An 18,014-nucleotide genomic window follows, 5' to 3' on the forward strand; every position below is an offset into this window, starting at 1 on the left:
CAACTGATTTTCCTATGTCCCCAGGGGCCTTGATAGAACAGAAATTTCAGTGTCTCTGGCTGAAAATTAAAAAATGCTGATAGGCTAACATGAAAAAAATGTGATTGTACTAAAATGACTTTTTAAAAATTTTTTTAATGTTTGTTTTTGAGAGACAGAGAGAGAGTGTGCATGTGGGGGAGGGACAGAAAGAGAGGGAGATACAGAATTCAAAGCAGGCTCCAGGCTCTGAGCTGTCAGCACAGAGCCCGATGAGGGGCTCGAACTCACTAAACTGCGAGATCGTGACCTGAGCCAAAGTCAGATGCTTAATGACTGGGCCACCTCGGTGCCCCTATACTAAAATCACTTTTACAGAGACATATACCATATGATTTATTCACTTATATGTAAAATCTAAAAAAACAAAACAAATGAATAAAAAGACAAAAAGCAGAAACAGAGCCATAAATACAGACAACAAACTGATGGTTGCCAGAGGGGAGGTGGGAGGAGTAGGCAAATAAGTGAAGGAGACTGATAGTCTTCCAGTTATGGAATGAGTAAGAGGATAAAATGTATGGCAAAAGGAATACAGTCAAATGGTACTATAATAGTCTTGTATGGTGACAGGTGGTAGCCACATTTGTGGTGAGCAGAGTGTAACATATAGACTTGTCTAGTCAAATCACTATGTTGCACTAATGTAACACTGTGTGTCAATTAGACCTAAATTTTAAAAATTTGATAAGAAAACAAAAAGTTAAAAAAAAATCACTTTCACGGCTTTATGTGGCTTATGAAATCAACCTTTGTAGTCTGTGGTGCTGTGAATGAGTTAAACGAGCCTAATGACAGTTATATACAATATTCCACCATCTATAGGTGGAGGGAATAAAAATATTTTCCATCAATTTTCCAATTTAAAGCTGAGCTATAGTATTTTATTAAGAATATTTTCTACTGGGCACTGCTGGATGGTTCAGTTGGTAGAGCATGAGACTCTTGATCTCAGGGTTGTAAGTCTGAGCCCCACATTGGGTGTAGACATCACTTAAAAATAAAGTCTTTAAAAAACATATGTATTTTTAAAGATAGATAAATCTTATTCTACCAAAAATATTTACCTTCTACCTTCTCAACCCCTGTTAAGTTTTTACAGGTACAGAAATGTATACTTATTTGGAATGAATTTCTGGGAAATGAGCAACAAGATGAAGTTAATGCCTTAACATTTCCTACTATCAAATTTTTTCAAGACTGCTAATTAGAAGCTGAACTCCTATCCACATTTTACCAAAAGGGTTAGAAGTAAAAAGCCTAGATAATCCACTATATTCAGTACCTGAATAATAAAGCTGACTAATAACAGAACAAAGGGTAAAAGAAATGATACATTAACATTTTTTAGCTTAACTGAAAGTAAAATTAGCAAACACTAGCTCCAAATCAAATGAAATGGTTTGACAGGCTTGATACTCTCTGAACCACTCCTTGGCTTTCCAGTAAAACCTATATTTGAACCGAAACTAATTTCACAACAAAACCAATTTCTCAAAACACTTCAGAATACAATTAAACAAATAAGTTTTTAATAGCTTGTCAAATCCCCTCCTGTTCCCAGTACAAGTATATTTTGCATTCGACAGATAAATTCAGAATGAAGTAGTCATTAGAATATGCTTCCAGCATTCTGATGATATTCCCCAGCTCCACCTCCAAAAATTTCCTGTAACCATCCTCAACACCTCCATTTATACCTCTCTAGTCCAAGCTATGGTCATCTCTCACCTGGAATTTGCCAAACTCTTAACTGACCTCCCTTTTACTCTCATGCCTTCTTCATGTATTCTAAGGGTTGGACCCTAAAATAGAAACTCAGCACTATTAAGTACCATGCTAAAAGTTGTTGAAGAATTTAATGAATGATCTAAAATAAACAAAAGTATGTGCATATATACATACATGTGTATATGCCTAATACCACAAATCACAATCATTCATAGAAGACCTATATGCAAACAATTCATATATAATTTAATCTTAACAACACAATAGTATTATGGTATTTTTCTGATTTTTAAAAAATACTAAGACTCAGAGTTTACTTGCTCTAATCGTAGTGGTAGATACGGTATCAGATCTTCTTCTAGAGTCCTTAGCCTTTCTGCTACTATACATTTGATACATTAACAAGACCACAGAAGCTAGGGTTCATGCTCTCTATAAATAGTATCAACCTAGTATACACACCTAAATAATTTAAGGCCCACAATATGTAACATACTTTATAGAATCCCTTCCCCCATCTGAAGAAAAAAACTGATCACCTTTAAAAATCAGCCTTGAAACATCTTACTTTGGGCAACTTCAAGATGGCTGGTGGCCACAAAATCTTGTAGTTAAATCTTATCTAACAACTCTCTAAAAAATTAATGTGCCAGGGCACCTAGGTAGCTCAGTCGGTTGAGTGTCTAACTCTTGATTTCGGCCAGAGTCATGATCACACGGTTAGTGAGTCTGGCCCTGAGTTGGGCTCCCCTGCTCTCTTGGCTCTCAAAATAAATATATAAACAAACATTTAAAAAAAAAAAAAAAAAAGTTTCAGGGCGCCTGGGTGGCTCAGTCAGTTGAGCATCCAACTACTCTTAGTTTCAACTCAGGTCATGATCTTGCAGTTTGTGAGATCGAGTGCAAAGCCTGCTTGGGATTCTCTCCCTCTCTCGCTGTCCTACCGCTTGCACTCACTCCCAAAATAAACTTAAAAAAAAAAGTTTCATTAAAAAAAAGTTAATCCCCCTTAGAGCCATAATGCCTCTAAAAAGTGGATTATAGCATCAAGTTACAGATGTAGGATATTAAGCCAAAGAGACTGCCACCTTTTAATGAACAAAAAAAAAAAAATAGGCAACTCACTAGAGACTCATAATATTGATAGCTGATTTAAAAAGGGCAGGGATAGGGGCACCTGGGTGGCTCAGTTGGTTGAGCATCCGACTTTAGCTCAGGGCATGATCTCGTGGTCCACAAGTTCAAGTCCCGTTGTCGGGCTCTGTGCTGACAGCTCAGAGCCTGGAGCCTGCTTTGGATTCTGTGTCTCCCTCTCTCTCTGCCCTTCCCCTGCTGAATCTCTCTCTCTAAAATAAATAAAACTTAAAAAAAAAAATTAAAAATGGGCAGGGGTGACTGGGTGGCTCAGTTGGTTAAGCACTGACAGCACAGAGCCTGCTTCAGATTCTCTCTCTTCCTCTACACTCACACACACAGGCTCTCTCTCAAAATAAACTTAAAAAAAAAAAAGGGGGGGGGAAGGCAAACTGGGGTGCCTGAGTGGCTCAGTCAGTTGAGTGACTCTTATTTCAGCTCAGGTCATGATTCCAGAGTCATGGGATTAAGCCCTATATTGGGCTCTGTGCTGAGCATGGAGCCTGCTTAAGATTCTCTTTCTCCCTCTGAACCTCTCCCCAGCTCTCACAGGCTCTCCAAAAAAAAAAAAAAAAAAAAAAAAAAAAAAAAAATTCAATTAAAAAAAAAAATGGGCAAACTGCTCAAAAGATCATCCTTTCAGCCTTAAGACAGACCCCAACCCCAGTACTGAAAGGCACAGCCAGGCTTATCAGACACAGGTGAATTCTAACATTGCTTTTAAAGATAAAGTCTTGAGACAGAGACTTTTGAGGGGGAAGACAGGACTACAATACAAAGAAACTTTAGAAACCAAATTTGGCAGAAAAAAATGCATGAGGAACTTGAGGTAAGAGGCACACAAACCACTGACTAATGATATACATAATCTACAAGTTCTCAAACTTTAAAAATATGAGAGTCACCTACAGAACTGGTAAAATGCAGATTCCAAGGCCTTGGCTCCAAAGATGCTTATTGAGTAGGTGAGAGAGAACAAGAATCTGCAGTTTAAGTATTCACAGATGGTAATTTATGTAAATTGAGAAACTTCTCTTCCATCAACTTTTAATCCCATAAAAAATGCCCAGGAAGCTTACTAAATTAAATTTCTACTTTAGTAAGTCTGGGTGCAGAGCCCAGTTATCAGTATTTTTACAAATACTTTCCAGATGACTCAAATTTGACTGTAAGTAATTATTACCATCTTTGTGTGTATTCTCTGAAGCACTCACATAGGTCCACCCTGCTCCCCTCCTCATCCTTCTACAGGCTTATGGATTCCAAGTAAAGTAACATTTATCATAAATGACTTGAATTACCCAAGAACTTGTCTAGGTGCTTGTTCTGCCTCTCCCACTAAACAGAAATAATCTTGTGGCACCTCAGTGGCTCAGTCATTTGAGTGTCCAACTTTGGCTCAGGTCATGATCTCACAGTTCGTGGGCTTTGTGCACTGACAGCTCAGAGCATGCTTCAGATTCTGTCTCACTCAGCCCCTCCCACTCATGCTCTCTCAAAAATAAACATAGAGATAATCTTGCAAGTTCATGTACAAAATAAAGAGTGGGGTAGAACAAAACCTTCCAATTCAACTTTATAAGCTTTTCAGTGTACATTATAGCCAGAGCTACTTGTGTTCCTCCTTATTCCCGATGCCTGTCATTAGCAGCAACTTAAACAAGGTTAGAGTAGATCTAATTAGCTCCATTTTGATGCTAGTGATCAGGGAAGTACAGCCTGAGCGCTTAAACAAAGGTTTAAGTTTCAATTAATTATGCTCGCCTCATATACCCACAGAGAGGTGAATGGCATCAGTAGGTAACAGAACATCCTTGTTAGCTTTTAAATGATAAATGTGGGGGCACCTGGCTGGCTCAGTTGGTAGAGCATGCAACTCTTGATCTCAGGGTTGTGAGCTGGAACCCCATATTAAAAAAAAAAAAAAAGACAAATGAAGGAGTGCCTGAGTGGCTCAGTCTGTTAAGTGTCTGGCTTTGGTTCAGGTCATGATCTTACGGTTTGGTTCCTGTGTTCAAACCCCACATTGGGCTCTCTGCTGTCAGTGCAGAACCTGCTTTGGATACTCTGAATCCCTCTATCTGCTCCTCCCGCTGTGCACACCCATGCGCAAGCATGCGCTCTCTCATTCTCTCAAAAATAAACAGAGGGACCTGGGTAGCTCAGTCAGTTAAGCCTCAGACTTCAGTTCAGGTCGTGATCTTGCAGTTTGTGGATTTGAGCCCAGCGCTGGGCTCTGCTCTCACTGCTTGGAACCTGCTTCGAATTCTGTGTCTCTCTCTCTGTCTGACCCTCCCCCCCACTTGCACTCTCTCTCTCTCTCTCTCTCTCTCTCAAAAATAAAAAAGATTAAAAAAAATTTTCATATCTAAAAATAAAAAATAAACATAAAAAAATGATAAATGTAAAGATGCAGCAAAGCAGAACAATAAAAGCGCTAGGGCAAAATAAATTCTAGCTCATCTACAACTTAGCTGGTGATCTTGAGGAACTTACACCTTCCCTTTTTTTTTTTTTTTTTAAGAAACTTCTTTTTAAGTAATCTCTACCCAACGTGGGGGTTGGACCGACAACCCCTACTAGGTCAAGACCTGATCTACTGAATAAGCCAGCCAGGTGCCCAGGAAGGTATACCTTCTAAATTACAAGTTCCCTAACTGTAAAATGAAGATAATCTTATAAAGATTATTACAAGGGATCAGAGACAATATATGAAAAGTGCCTAATACACAGATGTCTAAAATATGGCTAAATATGGGTATATACCTACTAAAGTATTAAGAGGAAAAGGCAAGACAAAATACTATACAGAATATAATTATTATCGTATAAACCACTTGAACAAAATAAAGACAAGGAAAAATGTCAAAACAGTAAGTGGTTTCGTCAGAGTAAAGAAATCACAGGTGACTTTTTCCATTTTCTATATGTTTTATAATTTGGTTCTATTTTACAAGAGATAAATGTAAAGGCAAAATTTGCGATTATTAATATAAAACTTGCACACTGCAAATTTTTCACATACAAACATTTTAAAAGTTCTATATGCTACCCATACTCTGTTTACCAAAAAAGTTCACATAAAGTCAAAAAACTTATTAGTAAATCTAATGTGTATTACATAAGTGATATGGCCAAATTTTTAACTTTGACATATATAGTACAAAAGTAAATATCGCATAAGAACCATCAGACCTTATAATAGCAGTGCAAAGGAGTCGGAAAGATTAACTGCCTGCCTCTTCCCTTTCACCACCTACCTTATATAACAGCTGAAACTTGGGGTTTAGACATTTTCTTCCTTCGTTTTTCCACTATCTTTCCTATCCATTCTTCACACCCAACTCAAATCCAGTGTTCCATTAATAATGTCTTGACTCTAGCCCTAACTAGTCTTGTTATTCTTCTCTTCTACATTTGGTCTCATATTGTAAAATTAACTTTTTAATATACACTGTCCTGTAGTGCTTCTTTTCTTCTCCCTATAGCTAACTGGAGTTAAATCAGTTCAATTAGGAACTATTTATTCAACAACAGATGAAAAACATTAGGGCACTATTTACTGAACTAGTTATGTTATAGAGAGAAGATGTTGGTCCACAAGAGGTGGCAGCAGCAAGCAAATTTAAACTGAATTACTTGCTTCTGTGGAGAAAGGCAGGAGAGATGATCTGAGTTGATACACTCAAGGCTTTTCTCCTTGCTCATGTGCAGACTTGCAGGATTCAATGGTGAAGAAAAAGATCACTTTTGTTTGCCCTAATTCAGGGAATAGAGCTTTTTCCTCCTCTTCTGCATGAAACTCCTGAACAGTCTGCAGGTAATAGGGTAGTCATACTAGGGCAGTCAAAACCAATGCTGCAGCCTACTCACTTCTTAGGAGATGTAGTCTTCCTCATATCTCCCTCCCCCCAGACTAAACAAACCAACACACCTAAATGATGCTGAAGCTGCAGAAATTTACATTTCTTCAATTTCAAAACAGATCCACCCCAACTTCCATGTACCATCCCTTCATTTAAAAGAATTCATATCGTCCAATAGGTTCCAAATTATGCTTCATAGGGGAGATGTTTTGGAGATCTCCGGGGGCGAGGGGTGGGGGAGCACCAAAAGTTAGCAATTCATGGGGTTTTGAGTAAGGTTTTGTTTGGGAGGAAAAGAAAAATTCACAGCTAAAAAGGTTAAAAATTGTTATGGGACTAATCTTTACTCCTGGCAGGTAAGCACAAGGCTTGCATCTGAGTAATTCTTGGTTTACACTATTCAGAGTAGATAGTAAATGATTATAGAGTTGCTAACTAACCTTATCCCAAAATGGTGATGTTTGGAAAAACAACAGTCCCCTCTGGATCAATCTTTAGCCATATCAAAAAACAAAAACAAAAACAAACAAAAACCAGAATACTATCATTTTTAATACCTAATTGAATTTCAGACATTTTTATATGGTCTAATTTATCATAAGAGCCCATACTAACTATATAAAAACTGGTCTTGGGGCACCCGGTGGCTCAGTTAAGCGTCCAACTTTGGCTCAGGTCATGATCTCACAGTCTGCAAGTTCCAGCCCCATGTCAGGCTCTTTGCTGGCAGTGCAGAGCCTGCTTGGGATTCTCTCCCTGTGCTCCTCCGCGACTTGTGCACATACTCTCTCTAAATAAATAAATAAACTAAAAAAAAAAAAAAAAAGGTCTTACTTCCAGCAGCTCAAACTTCACTAAATCTCTTTAAGGCTTGGAACACTTTGTGGGTGGAAAGGAAACAATACAGAAAAAAACAAAAACAAAGTCTGTTGAATGATATATAGACACCAAAACCTTGAAACACCTAACAACAAAGAGCTCTCATGTTACTGTTATTCAAGAGAGCCATTGGCATTCCCAATCATCAGTTACCTCTCTGCAGTCTCTGAATAAGTCGATTATACTCCACTGCTCTATTTAACCCATCCTGCAAACTGGGTTATGGGGGTTCTTTCTCTGGCCCTCTTCTCTTACTGTGTGTTGGCTCTAGAACCGGACTGCAGAAACAAGTACAACAGCTCTGCTTTCTCGGCTTACCTGACTTCACAAAGTTATTCTTAATATTATTTTTCTTTTTAATGTTTATTTTTGAGAGAGAGAGCACGTGCACAAGCAGGGGAGGGGCAGAGAGACAAAAGAATCTGAAGCAGGCTCCAGGCTCTGAGCTGTCAGCACAGAGCCCAATGCAGGGCTCAAACCCACAAACCATGAGACCATGACCTGGGCTTAAGTCAGACGGTTAACCAATTGAGCCACCCAGGTGTCTCCAAAGTTATTCTTTTTTGTGCTTCAGTGTCTTTATCTGCAGAATCAGATAGTTGTACCTACCTCATAATAATTAAATGAAAACTTACAAATATGTAAATTAATCAGGACAGATGTATGCTTGATATTGTATAGTGTTCAATTTCAGCCATTGTTTTTATTACCAATATTCTTAAATAATCTTAAACTCTTTCATGCCTTTAGCTATACTGAGGTCTATAAATACAAATTTCCATCAACAGTTTTCTCTCCTGAGCTCCAGACCCTACCATTACCTTATTGTCCCCCACAGGTACCCCAAACACTATTTCCAACAACCAACACATCTCCAAACCCTAACCTTAACCTGGTGCTCATCCTATATTCTCTATTTTTTTTTTTTTTTGCAGTAACTACTCAGCAAACAGGTCAACATTCTTCAAATCCACCTTTCCATCCTTATTGGGTCTTTTTCTTCCAAACTATTATAAAAGCCTCTGATTTGGTCTTTGAGTCACCTACACCTATCATATAATAGATGAGTTTACATAAGGTGCTAAACTAAGTTTCCATTTCTCTATTTGTACATATAGGATATTGCCTTCCAGGGTTGGCATGAGCATTAGAAGACTATGAAAGTGGCTAACAAAAGCAGTGCTCAATAAGTAGTTCACCCTTCTGATCCAAACTAACTCCACATTAACTATCATCCCTTACAATCCAACTAACTATAAAATAAAAATCCAAAGCCCTTCCAATATACTATTGGGCTCAACCAACCTCTCCAGCTTTATCACTTATCATTCTTTTCCACATTAGACTTCTCATTACTCTGAGAACATAACCTAAGCATTCATGAGATCATGTTTATAAACACGATGTCTCCTTTTCCTAGAATGTCTTTCTTCCTACTTCTCTACCTGGCAAACTCCATATACCACATAATGGTCATGGTCTTTGGGGGATAGAGGCTTCTGTGTCTATTCAAGTGTAGTTCCAACATTTTCATTTATCATTAAGACAAAAATGAAACAAAAACAGGGGTGCCTGGGCAGCTCAGTCAGTTAAGCGTCCAACTTCAGCTCAGGTCATGATCTCATGGTTCGTGAGTTCGAGCCCCACATCAGGCTCTGTGCTGACAGCTCAGAGCCTGGAGCCTGCTTCAATTTCTGTGTCTCCTTCTCTTTCTGCCCCTCCCTCACTCATGCTCTCTTAAAAATGAACATTAAAAAGAAAAAATGAAACAAAAACATGTCAGAACTTCACTAGTTCATCAATGATTTGAGTAACTTCTCTGCCAAACTGGATAATAATTTTCAAATTCTGGAAGAGTATTTCCTCAAATTCTTTGTGTTATTCGAAATATGTCAGAGCTACAGACATGACATGCTTAATTTAATCTGCATTCATATTTTCTCTATCACTGTAAGGCTAGACAACTTAAAAAAAACAAGCCCTGATATGTATATATAGCATTTCCCAATCTTCATGGTGTAAGTAACATGGCATATTTCAAGCTACCAATGTTGACACCCCTGAATGTGGGGTTGAGAAGAGATGTGCAATTGCACAGTATCATATATTGATACAACAGATGTAAATAACCTCAAGAATTTGGTTATAGATTTGAGTATTAGTTTGAATAGTAACAGTGGCATTCTAAGTTTATGTTGTTTAATTTTAATTTTTATTATAAACCAGTTTATAATGCATTTAATGTAAATACAAAGGCATTTAGGGGCGCCTGGGTGGCTCAGTCGGTTAAGCATCTGACTCCGGCTCAGGTCATGATCTCACGGCTCGTGAGTTCGAGCCCCGTGTCGGGCTCTATGCTGACAGCTCAGAGCTTGGAGCCTGCTTCGGATTCTGTGTCTCCCTCTCTCTCTCTCTGCCCCTTCCCTGCTTGTGCGCGCTCACTCTCTCTCTCTTTCAAAAATAAATATTAAGGGGCGCCTGGGTGGCTCAGTTGGTTGAGCATCCGACTTCAGCTCAGGTTATGATCTCACGGCTCGTGAGTTCGAGCCCCACGTTGGGCTCTGTGCTGACAGCTCAGAGCCTGGAACCTGCTTCGGATTCTGTGCCTCCCTCTCTCTCTGTCCCAACCCACTCGCACTCTCTCTCAAAAATAAACATTAAAAAAATTTTTTTAATACAAAGGCATTTAATCTTTTAATACAATGTATTTAAAATTTTATGTCGGGGTGCCTGGGTGGCTCAGTCGGTTAAGCGTCCGACTGCAGCTCAGGTCACGATCTCGCGGTCCGTGAGTTCGAGCCCCGCGTCGGGCTCTGGGCTGATGGCTCAGAGCCTGGAGCCTGCTTCCGATTCTGTGTCTCCCTCTCTCTCTGACCCTCCCCCGTTCATGCTCTGTCTCTCTCTGTCTCAAAAATAAATAAACGTTAAAAAAATTAAAAAAAAAAAAAAAAATTTTATGTCATTTAATAATGACTTTTTAAAAACTAATGTTTAACAGCCAGCTTACTAAAATTCTTGAAAGCTAAATTTAACTTACAATTAGCCAGCCCCAGCACATCACTGACCTAACTGAAATATCAATTCCACCACTTATTAAGCTATGAGACCTTACATAAATAACCTCTTTGAGCCTCTTCATCTAAAATGAGAATATACTAAACTTTTATGTGCACTATGTGCCAAGAACTGTGCTATCATCTGAGTGCTTATTACTCATTCTATTTGACATGGTTCAAATGCTATTTCCAAACACCTAGGTGGCTCAGTTAAGCATCCAACTCTTGATTTCGGCTCAAGTCATGATCTCACATTTGTGAGATAAAGCCCCACGTTGAGTTCTGCACTGGGCATGGAGCTGCTTGAGATTCTCTCCCCCTATGCCCCACTCCCCCACTCATACTCTATCATGCTCTATCTAAAAAAGTTATTTTCTCTATGAAGCCTTCTTTAATTTCCCTCATTTATCACTCTCTTCAGAAAGCTATTTTTTCATTCCTCTACTATAGCTAATATCCCATATTTTATCCATTCTGTTGTCCTCCTAACAACACTGTCTGGTCCTAAAGCAAAGATGGTGCCTTGTTTATCAATTAACACAAATATTTGCTCAAAGAGATCCAAATTCAGTGTCATCTATTCTCTTCTAGTGCTCCTTTAAGAAAGCTGCGGAAAGGCATTTTATCTATCCACAAAGTAAGGAAGGTGATGAGTAACACAAACAGAATTTCTTCAACCCTTTCGGCAAAGACAGATAAACTTATCTGCAAAACAGAAGTAGATATAAATGGCCTTAGAATTTTACAAAAAGTTCAGGTTTGCTACCCCATTAAAACAGGGTGCCTGGCATCTGAAGAGGCGATTTAAGCCAGTGGTGGAGCAGAGAAATACTAAATGGAAAGGACCAATACACCATGGGTATTTATTCATATTTATTTAATACGAAAACATATTTGGCTAAAGTGATATTTTCTTTCTTTTATGTCACAAGTTTTACTTACATATTTTAAATTTTTTTCTAAAGTTAAAAATGCAGGGGCGCCTGGGTGGCTCAGTCAGTTAAGCATATGACTTCAGCTCAGGTCACGCATGACCTCTTGGGTTCAGGAGTTCAAGTCCCATGGCGGGCTCTGTGCTGACAGATAGCTCAGAGCATGGAGCCTGTTTCTGATTCAGTGCCTCTCTTTCCCTTTGTCCCTCCCCAACTTGTGCACGCGCGCGTGCTCTCTCTCACAAAAATAAACATTTAAATAAATAATAATAAAATAAGTTAAAAATGGAGCAGGGTGCCTGGCTGGCTCAGTAGGTGGAGCACATGACTCTTGATCTCAGGGTCATGAGTCTGAGTCCCACGTGGGGTGCAGAGATTACTTAAAAAAATAACTTTAAAAAAATTTTTTAAAAAAATAAAAAGAAAAGAATATGGAGCCAAGGTTGCTTGCTTCAAATATTTCCCAAGGGATTAAATGCCCAAATCAAAGAATTAGGGAGGAAAAAGATGGCCACAAAGAAAAAAAAAAAAAACTTCCTTATAAAGACAAGCATTACTTGCACCAACACCACAGGAAAACTACTTTTAAGAAAAAGGAAACAGGGGCATCTGGGTGGCTCAGTTGGTTGAGCGACCAACTTCGGCTCAGGTCATGATCTCATGGTTCACGGGTTTGAGCCCCACATCAGGCTCGCTGCTGTCGGCCTGTCAGCACAGAGCCCACTTCTGTCTCCCTCTCTCTGCCCCTCCCCTGCTTGCACCCTTCAAAAAATAATATTAAAAAAAAAAAAAAGAAAGAAACATGTCTCTTAAATAATCACTTCTATATTTTTTTAGTAAGTCTTCAGTATGTGGGCGCCTGGGTGACTCAGTAGGCTAAGCGTCCGATTCTTGATTTCAGCTTAGGTCATGATTTCACGGTTGTGGGTTCGAGCCCCACTTGGGGCTCTGCACTGTGTGTGAGGCCTGATTAGGATTCTCTCACTCCCTTTCTCTCTGCTCCTCCCCAGCACATACACACTCTCTCTCAAAAAAGTAAAAATAAACTTAAAATTCAAAAAAAAAAAAAAAAAAAAAAGGCTTTAGTATGTTTTAGGGGCACCTGGGTGGCTCTGTCGGTTAAGTGTCCCACTCTTGATTTCAGTTCATGGTGGTGAGATCGAGCCCCATGTTTTCCATTCTGGGCGTGGAGCCTCTTTAAGATTCCCTCTCCCTCTCTGACTGCCCCTCCCCCTCACACACACATATGAACACTCTAAAAAAACCCAAAAACTTAAAAAAAAAAAAAAAAAGGTCCTGGAGTGCCTGGGCGGTTCAATCGATTAAGTGTCTGCGTTATAGGCTCAAGTCATCTCACCGTGGTTCATGGGTTTAAGCCCCGCATCAGGCTCTGCTGACAGTGCAGAGCATGCTTCTGATGCTGCCTCCCTCTTTCTCTCTGCCCCTCCCTCACTCTCTCTAAAAAACAAACATTAGGGGCACCTGGATAGGTCAGTAAGTTAAGTGTCAAACCTCAGCTCAGGTCATGATCTCGTGGTTCATGAGTTCTCGCCCCGCGCTGGGCTCTGTGCTAACAGCTCAGAGCCTGGAGCCTGCTTCAGATTCTGTCTCCCCCTCTCTCCCTGCCCCTCCCCTGCTCGTGCGGTCTCTCTCTCTCTCTCTCTCAAAATTAAACATAAAAAAATGTTTTTAATAAAAAAAATAAACATTAAAAAAAGTTTATAAAAAATAAACCTTTAGTATTGTTTTAGATAACTTTTTCATTAATACTAATACAGTAACTATATTAAAGATAACCATCCACATACCTTATCTGTGCTAAGATTTACTGGAAATCTACCAATCTTTTCTGTCATTCATGTCCTTCTAGCCTTAAGACCTTTATTCTTTTTATAAGTAATAAATATTTAGGTCAAAAACTATAGAACAGAAATAACCTTCCTAAAAAGACCTGTTTAGGAGCATCAATTCCTCTCCGTGAATTTCACACGTTATCTTGGGCTGGCTAACCTTACCCTGGGTTTATCTGGTTAGACTATTCCACATATAAACTTTCTTTACAATGTATCTAATTAAAGTTCTTTTGGTCCCTTCTTGAAACCCTCTTGTGACTAAGAACTCCATTTTTAGAAAGTTCTCCCTTTTATTTACAAAACTCTTCCCATAACCTCTATCCATTGGTTCTGGTGCTGTTTTCTGGCTTGGAGAATAAACCTACAAAGTTGTGGGATTTTGTCTGTTTGTTTGTTTAAGTAAGCAACATAAGCCTTGAACTCATGACCCTAAGATGAGGAGTCACATGCTCTACCAACTGAGCCAGGCACCCCTAAACCTACTGGTCTTAAAAGTATTTGATTACACTTATCATATTCCCCTTCCAAATCATCTCTTCTAAGCACACTAAGGCATCTGATGAGAAATACGATAATGTGTATGAAACACATCACTGGAAAAAGTAAGCTGCTAGTATTTAGTAATGGCATCTATTACCATATACTCGTTCACCTTTACTTCTACAAGCTCCCCATTGCCTTCCATGCAAAGCTAACATCAAGGAGAGCATGGGCTGGTATATGGAATTGTTGCATCACTATGCTGTATACCTGAAACTAATACAACACTGTACATGAACTGGAATTAAAATAAAAACTTAAGAAAAAAGTAACATCAATGAGTTTCTGATTCAAATTAGGTCTTATTCTTTCTTTTAAACTCTAGAATTTAAGCCAACTTTGTACCTGACTCAGTAAGTTCCTTCTATATCAAACTAACTGCATAAACATTTCATTCAACTTCCTTCTCCTCATCTCCAACAAACTTCCATTGTAGGGAAACCCACTCCACAAATACCAATGAGACTAGCTCTTAGACTGTACAGGACTTCTTGTTCCAAGTTATTATCTATACAGTGTCATAGACGTGAGCTGTCCTGAATCTGTGTTCATTCTTCCCCAAACATCTCTGGCAACCTTCTATACATCTTTGAAGGCTCAGCTCAAAAGTCACCTCTTCCAGGATTCTTCTGGGACCAATCCACCTATATACCCCAGGCTGGGTTAGACAATCGTCAAGCTTCCAAATTGGCATTCTGTGCATATCTTGAGAAAAATACTGTTTTGTACAGTTACCTGTCATGAGTATAAGGCTCCCTGACAACACACTCCTGCTTTCTCAGTAATATCTAGCACAGAGTAAAAAATTGTTCAAAGAAAAGGCAAATAGCTTCATCTCAATTCTTAAACAGCATAATGAATCTTAAATATATCCAAACACATTCCAAGTCACTATTTTTAGGTCTTCTGCTTGAAAATAGGAATAACTCTAGAAGTATTTAAGAAATCCTGCTATTTTTATTTAATAACAACGAAATTTTTAAAAATACATACCTTGAGCCATTGTCACTATAATCACATCTTCTCTAGATCTATTTCTCTCCCATTAGCTTTCCAATTATTCAGAAAAATCATTTACCCAAGTGCCTGATTAAATCTAACACGAGGCCAGGCTTTAAAACTTTTTTTTTTTTTTTTAAGTTTATTTATTTTTGAGACAAAACGAAGACAGAGAATCCCAAGCAGGCTCCGTGCTATCAGCACAGAGCTTGATACTGGGCTTGAACTCAAGAACTGTGAGATTATGACCTGAGCTGAAGTCAAGAGTCAGACGCTTAACAGACTGAGCCACCTAGGCACCCCAGGGGCTAGGCTTTAAGAAAATTATGCAGTCCTTGTTCCCCTCTACTCTTCCTACTTTTACCTACAGTTGAAAGACTAGACATACAAGACAAATATTAAACTATTATGAAGCTTATAAAAAAACATTATCGCTTATGCAAGGAGTAACTCTCCCTTTATGCCAGACTATTCTAAAGTTGAAATAAAGAAGTTAACTCACTGTCTTCTTTTGACAGTGATTCTTTCAAAATTTTCAAAAAGAAAAAGCCCCATATGGCAATATACAGCACAGCCAAGACCTTCAAGAGCATACACCCTTTGACCCAACAATAACACTAAAGGACAAGTGTAAATCAGTATTTATATCATGGATGTTCACTGCAGTGTTATTTCAGCTGGAAAAAAAATATAAAGACGCTGACAAACCTAACAATTAAGGATTGGAAAATTATAATAAATCTATGATAGAATATTATGAAGCCATCAAAAGTGATGTCACAGAAGAATATTTAACAATTAAGGAAAAGTTCTAAATAATTGCAGAAAGCAGGTTACGAAATAGTATCTGAAGTATACAAAATAAACAACACATGGAAAATGTCACTAAAAGCTGCTCAAGTTTCAAGCCATAGATCCAGTGCTTGAAGTTTCTATGATACTACTGAAGTAGATCATGGAACAGAACAAGTCAGTAATACTAGGCAAAAATGGCTATGGTTCTGCTTCAGTGTGTTCTGCCAAGATACATGCCCAATCATGGAACTTTAGAATAGCTGTGACATCATCTTCAGGATGAAGCTTAAGTATTTCTCTACTTATTGAGTTACCATGCCCATCTGGCACAATTTTTTGCAATCTTGTAAACAACACAAAGGTGCACATACAAACACCCTAACTAAAGGAGTCTACTGCCTCAATGAGCTATCAGTTTCACTCTCATGAAACTTGTTTTGTATTGGAAGCCTAATAAAGACTGGCTTTAGAGTCAGTTATGTAAGGATGTTAAGGATAACAGCGGGCAAGAGAAGGCAATACTGACTGAAATGGTAACTGGGTTTAGAAGCAATCATAGGGACCTTCCTGAAACCCCAGCAATCTCTTCTCACAAAAGGTAAACTAAAAAGTAATCTCACGCAAGTATAATCGAAGCTTTTTTTTGTTTGTTTTTACTTTTGGTGGTTTGTTCACTAACCTGAGAACAATTAGTATACTCATTCATCAAAAGTCTTTATAGAATAGCTTTAAGACTGATCCATTAATCAGCTAAACAAAGACGCTAAACCTTGATTATTATTACTCACTGTGAAAACATCCCAACACTGGTCAATTCCAATTTGTGAATCTTACACCTCCTTATGAAACTCAATTATTATTCACTGAACCACTCAAGTGAATTTAATACAAATACAAACCTGATTGAAAGTTTACATAAATTAACAGCCCTTAAATTTGCTACTTTTTTTTTTTTTTAATGTTTATTTTAAGAAAGAAAAAGCACGTGCAAGCAAGAAGAGGGGCAAAGAGAGGGAGAGAGAGAATGCCAAGCAGGCTCCACACGATCAGTGCAGAGCCTGACCTGGGGCTCAACACCACCCCCACAATCCTCAAGATCATGACTTGAGTCAGATGCTCAACTGACTGGGGTCACCCAGGCACCCCTGCTACTTCATTTTTAAACCCAAGCTTCTCCACTAGTTCTAACACCTACAGGTTGATCTTATTATCTATGCTGTACATTCCTGAAAACATTGAAATCTTTGCTTTCCTACTTTTTAAAATATATTTTTTTTGAGAGAGCGCATACACATGAGTGGGGGAGGGGCAGAGCGCAAGGGGGACAGAGGATCTGAAGCCGGCTCTCTGCTGACAGTGGAGAGCCTGATGTGGGGCTCTCTCACAAACCGTGAGATCATATCCTGACCTGAAGTTGGACACTTAACCGACTGAGCCATGTAGGTGCCCCTGCCTTCCTATTTTTAATCACAAGATGTAGACAGAACGTGCAGATATATGCAAGCAGATTTATAATACGGGATTGATACTATGCATGTTTTGAGTGGTTAAACTAAGCACCTGAATGGCCCTCACAAACAATAATAATCTGCTGTGTCAATACATGATGCTTAAAAGGCCTCCCTTCCTTGTTCCTCTAGATTCAGAAGTCAGTTAAAACATCTTTTGAGCCTTTCACATGCCCTAGCAAAACTAATCAGTAAACTATCTTTCTACAAGATGAGGGCAGGTTTTAAGTTACACTGTTAAAGTTTGGGGAAGGGAAGAGAATTTAAAGGACAAAAAAAGGAGTGTTTTTTTTTTCTGACAGGCAACTTTTCAGTAATGTGGTTCTGTATCCCCAATACTTTTAGCATCACTGACAAGCATATCTCCATTTTTTATTCAACTGCACACACTAGAATGGCAACCATCCTACTTCAGTTGAACAACCATGCCCCTGATTCTTAGGTGTTATGGAGAAGGAGAATCTAACCAAAGAGCCATCCTCCCAGTGCTCAAAAGTTTTTACAGAGATATAACAAGTACCTCAGATCCTAGATCAAATATATAAAATCCCTAGGAATTCATCACAAACATAAGAAAAATATATTACATAAGTTTATTAGGTTTTATTTTACATTTAAACCTGACCACTTAGAATTCTCCCAATCATTAATAATCTTGAAAAAGAATCTTCTCTTTACCCAC

General features: G+C 38.6%; 1 protein-coding gene across 1 annotated transcript in view; it reads right to left on the reverse strand.

Annotated features, from left to right (window-relative positions):
• Window positions 1–18,014, reverse strand: part of YTHDF2 (YTH N6-methyladenosine RNA binding protein F2) — a 33,875-nt gene that overhangs the window by 8,849 nt on the left and 7,012 nt on the right. The gene's annotated exons all lie outside the window — the stretch shown is intronic.

The sequence above is a fragment of the Panthera pardus genome, unplaced genomic scaffold (assembly GCF_024362965.1).
Source record: "Panthera pardus isolate Hobbes unplaced genomic scaffold, ASM2436296v1 HiC_scaffold_11, whole genome shotgun sequence".
NCBI lineage: Eukaryota > Metazoa > Chordata > Mammalia > Carnivora > Felidae > Panthera > Panthera pardus.